Here is a 5,909-nt window from a genome sequence, read left to right as displayed (position 1 = left end):
CCCCCCCCGGCGAGATAGCGGATCTCGTGTACCACTTCCTCTGGCCTCTTCGACCCCTTACCACCGAACCTTCGCGTTTCCTCCTTTTGGACGAGACGCAACCTCCGTTCGAGTCCATTGCGATGTTTCAATGAACACGCGTTGATATCTCGAAATTTATTAGATTTCTTGACAAGTCTGGATAATTACAAGTCGCGACAGAGTATATTATATGAAAGTAAATCTCAAGAACTCTTAAAATTTTTGGTCAAGGTTGTTTATTGGTCAAGGAAATTAAATGTATAAGAGAATTGAATATATATATATATAACAAGACAGATGACAGTTTCAAGTCGACGTGCACTCGTAATTCTATAGTCGCGATACTGTATTATCGCATTTGATTTTTAACACGGTGCGAATTCGATGATAATTCCATGCTGCTTAATCATCAGCGCATCCGACGTGAGGCGTGAGGTATCTCGCGCGCGAACTTGCAATTAAATAATTTCGCACCCCCGCATCCGCAGCTCGTTCGGCGCGAGCAAACGAGACGGTAATTGTTATAATTAAACGCGAGGTGCATTCACTTATCGCGCGATTATTCCGCCCACTTTTCCGCGTCGATACGCTACGCGCATTGTCTGAAAGATACGTTCGCCTAACGAGTGATTAATTAACATACGTCATCCTTTTTTTTGTTCCTAACCCGAGAAACTTAATACGAGATAACCCAGGGCAAGTCTCTTTTATAATTATTTCTTATCGCGAAGATGCGCTTTAATAGCGAAGCTTGCGTCTTGCATCGTTATCATTAATCGGTTGTTAACAATGATACGGTGGAAAAAAAGGAAATATGAAACCTGCATTCTAATGAAGTGTGCAGCAACGCTCCAGGGATAAGAGAGCATCCTCGGTCGATTGGATCGACGCAGTTTCGATTGATCGATAAATCATATATGGTTGCAATCCAGAACACGTTTTCTTGCTACCAGCCTATCTCGCAGCGAAATTATTTCGATCGAGCGATCGATCGCGTTCGGCAATTATACCGATTATATTCCAATTACACAGTAGCAGGCGCCACTGATCGTGTAAAAAAACCTGTCGTCTCCGCAAGTAACAACGAAAGTATTAATCTATAGTATCAGACTCGATATCAGGCGATCGAAAAAACGAGACGATATGATGAATGAATAAAAATACTTCAACAGGATTTTTTCAAAAATCACTTAACTAAACTTTTGTGCAAAGACTAATTGCTCATATCTTTTGTTGTTACAGTAATTTTTTATAAAATTTTTGAAACAATAATTTTCAAGAAAATAAGTTTTCCCTTTCTCCTAAAAAATTTAGAAAATGGCACTACAACGTTTTGTCCCGGCATGCCTCATACGAAAAAGAACGAGAGCAAAGGGAAATTTTCAACTTTTTACGACTTTCTGTTATTTTCTAATACGAGTATAACATTGCAAACCCTACATTAAATTCAAAATTACCGTATTCTTTATTAGTAAAATCTAGAAAAACTAAAGCAGTTTAGTTTCACATGAACATAAATTTTTTAACAATAAAAACGAATGGATAATAAAAATAGACAGTATCGAGTACAGGTAATTGTTGTTCCGCCCGTGCAGATAATTATTTATACGTCATAAGATTTTAGCATTCACTACTAGGTATTGATTTCTATCGGAATATGCAATATCAATAATCTGCGAGACAAGACACAACTCGATAGAAATTTAATTACTCCAACTAACAGAACCTTATTATGAACCTTATTATCGCTGAATAATTATAGTACCATGGTGTTAAAGCTGAAATCAATCTCATTCCAGATCGATTAGTGGCGATTTCGTTCAATCGCGACTACTATATGAAATCAATTTCATTTTTTTCTCTTTTATATTTTTTACTCAAACTAGACTACGCATGTTATTGCCTTTGCTGCAAAGATTATTACATCTGCGAAAGAGATATCCATATCGTAGAACGATTATACATCGACGATATAAAAAAAAACTGCATTCGATGAAATTGAGATCATATCGGGCGTCAAATTTACCGCAACGAACTTGTTAATTGAGTTGCTGATTTATTCCATTTCTGCGAACGTTAAGCTTTTCTCCTGTTAGCATCTGAGCCTACATTTCTTTTTTTCACACGTCCCACTTCCTAAAATATATCATCAAGTATCAGTATATAATTACTCTCTATCGACATTTCGATAAAAATACATTGATATTAATTTAATATGATTTATTAGATCCTAAATATATTTTGCGGTTACTAACTTACTTCTAAGTCTAAGATCTATATTTTTAAATAAATCAATATATATTGCATCACAATGATCTACGCAATCATTTCGAGATCTGAGTTTCACCTTTCTCTAGTGACAAGCGCGACGCATGTGAATCGTGATCGCAGCGGGTGTCGATCTAATTAAAATTACGGCAGGTAGGCTCATTAGCCTATTGCGTTGCAACGCAATAACTTACGACTCTGTCAGGAAAGCGCAACACCGCCGAGTGGCTAACGAAGCTGGTCCTGGTAATTGTCTTCGCTGCGTATCGTGGACACCAACAGTGTCCAATCAGCGCGTCGTTGCTGGTTTTACATTGTAAAACATCATCTTGTTGATAGAACCGTTCTAAACACTGCGCGACGCAATGATGAGGGTTTTCTGGTGCCTCGGAGATCGTGACTCTTTGTCTCTTTTTTTCTTGCTGGAAAGAAGAATGCGCTATCCATTTTCCTCTTCCACCCCGAAACCGATCCATTGTTTCCAGACCGGTTCGAGATTGAATATATGCAGCCATTAATTGGCTCCGCTCTTATATTTCCATTGACGCGATTTCAAGCAGCATCATTTTCTAAATCGAATTTATATCGCGGCAATTTTGTGACATATTTCCTTTCTCCAGTACTTTCCTAACGCTTGTTTCATTACTTATAACTCTTTTTTATTAGTAAAGATACATATGTACATTTATTTGGTACAATTATGTATCTTAATGTCTGGGGTTTCGATTGAAAAAAAAATGTTTACAATATATTCATTTTGACGAAAGTTGTAAGCGATCGAATCGTGTTGAGTACGCCATATCCAGGTGTGTCGTTTTTTGTGATTTTGCACCGAAAGGTTAATATCTTTTAATATCTTTTATAAATTTTGTTGATATGACTAAATATTGTTCGTACTTTCAACAGATGAATAATATGATCTCTGTTAATATTTCTTAGAAAATGACATTAACGTGATGTTTTTATATTGATGACAGTAATTACATTTCGTCACGTCTGAAATTCGATACGGCACGTTTCGTTACATTTTCTCGACATATTAATAACATAACCTCGAGAAAGGATAGATATCAGACTGTACCGATGTTAGATAGCGCGGTAAAGAAACAATAGCAATTAAAGATTAATATAGCGCGGGCTGGGATTGACTTCCAGAGCTTCGAGATCGCGGGCTGGGGCTGTGTCGTTATGCGTCGTTGGCGCGGATCGGCGCGACCCGTTGAGCAAAACCGAGCGATCGTAACAAAGTCGTGGGCAATCGCGTGCCGGTATACCTTGCGCTTATACACGGCGTATACGTGAACATAAGGAAATAAAGAGCGCGCATACGCGAAGTTTTGCGCGCGAGTGCGCCCTGCGCCGATTATCGATACCGCGTAATTTATTGCTCCGTATTCGCAAAACGTGACGCCGTGGCCCCCGTCTCTCGTAAAGTGCTTCCAGTTTCTGAGTCACGGAGCTCGGCTGAATTTTTGTCCAATCGGGAATGTCGATAGGCTCTTGCTGCGGCGGCGGCGGCACCACTCGAGCCGAACGAATCGCACTTGTATGTGTGCGTACAAGCAAGACGGCCGATCGTCAAAGATAACTCTCAATATTCCTTTCCACCGATCTGACCCTCCTTCTTTGAGCGGCACATTTTCACGAAAAATTGCCACGACGGAATGATTTCAAGTAAACAAAATTGACGAAGCTTCGTGGAACGTGCGACTATCTTCAAGTAAGAGAGGGAACACCGTACGTTTGGTCCGCCATATTTTTGAAAACCTGCTTACGAGAGAATTAGATAAATTATGCACATTCTGTATAATTTTTTAAGTAAATTGTCACTCGAAAGAGTGAAATTTCACTCTTAAAGAGTAAAAATTGAATCACTCTTTCTCAAGACGCTCAATTTTCACGCTTTAGAGTGAGATTCCACTCCAAAGAATTTAGAGATACTAAGATAGAATGAGATACCCACGCATGTCATTCTGTCTTATGCATCTATCTTATTCTATCTTAAATAGGTCCCTAAAAAAACGGTGTCTAAACGGTTTGTCTAAACGGCGTCCAATCTCTTACTTGAGGATCTCTACGTGCGATGTGTCCGAAGCTGCCAACAACAAACTCTCTCTCTCTCTCTCTCTCTCTCAGGAATGCGACTATCTGAAATACTGCAAATACTGCACCGAATTCGTAATAAATTCTGGATAAACAGAGACCACCCAGCCAGGCGCAAGTTTTACGTAACCACGCGTGGTCATCGCGCGCGTGCACACATCCTAACCGCGTGTCGATGCGGGAGGAGTAAACGCACAAACGCGTGACTTCGCACAGGCACGCGAAAACCCTACCGTAAGTGTACGCGAGAAAGACGGTAGACGATCGGTAGGTAGGCATTGCTATTTGTCGAGATGCTATCTGCATCTGGGTGTAGCGAGTTATTACAGGCAAGAGGAACAGTCTCCGTGCATCGACAGAAGACCGGGAACCATTGAAGCACTCCTTCCACCGTCTCGATCTTGCAAGATTTAGTCCTTCCTATTTCTTCCTATTTTCAATAAATAATCTTATTGTCACTGTCCCGTTATTATAAACAGTATAATATAAGAATAGTAATAAATTCAATAAGAAATAAAGAATAATAATTAATTCGAATAACGGCATGAGAAAATAATTTGTTGAAATAACTTGAGTCATTGTTTCTCGTTCTTATTGTTTCATTTGTAAAAGTGTACTCTCTATAATATATTCTCTATACATACAAATATACATCTATTGAAATATTTCCGTCATTTTCCAATTGTAATTTTATTCGTTTTCTTATTAAATTTCACGTAATGTTTTTAAATTGTTCATATTTATCGAGATTTAATAAAATTGTATATTCTCACGCTAATCTAACGACACCCATAAAACCAACATAGGATATGATCGATGATCTTTGATCCCCAACTCGCTTAGTTATGAAAAATAAAATATCGACTCTACCGTAGCAACTCATTCGTCATAGACAGCGTGTCGAGAGTCTCGAGACAGCAAGGCTTGGCGATAGATGCACGGCATCTATCGCTTGATTCAGAACCAATAACTTATTCTTGGTCTGTTTGCGAATAGTGATATAGACAGTAATATTGCATCCTGTTTGATGTGCGTATATAACTGGATAGCTATATTGTGCCACCCATCGGACAGTCAGCAATTTCTCAATCTGCAGATCTCTACCTATCCTCCTATCCACTTCTACCGATCAGAAATATAAATATCCTCAATCAATAAAATAAAGAAAACTATTAAATGTGTGTCATTACGTTCTGTATGTCTAATCAGAGCAAGTCTATTCTAAAATTTCGCGTGCAAACGACAACTATAACTGTTATTACGTTTTCCCGCCGTTTTATACATTGTCCGGTATCTTCGAAGGACAGAAGAAAACAAGACGCAGGAATGATTTAGTGTTACAGCGAAGTAGCTCGTGTAAGAGACCACGGAAATGATTAATTCCGCAGTAATGACCGGTTAGTCGTTTCAGATTAGCTGCACGACAAGAGCGAAGAGAGGAGATTTCCGTGGCGCTTGAGATTTGTGCGTCTGGACGTTACGACGTATAATTCAACGGTTCCGGCGGCAGCGTACTC

Source organism: Trachymyrmex septentrionalis, unplaced genomic scaffold, assembly GCF_001594115.1.
Source record: "Trachymyrmex septentrionalis isolate Tsep2-gDNA-1 unplaced genomic scaffold, Tsep1.0 scaffold40, whole genome shotgun sequence".
NCBI lineage: Eukaryota > Metazoa > Arthropoda > Insecta > Hymenoptera > Formicidae > Trachymyrmex > Trachymyrmex septentrionalis.
The sequence above is the reverse complement of the archived record's forward strand: the minus strand, read 5'-3'. Positions refer to the sequence as shown.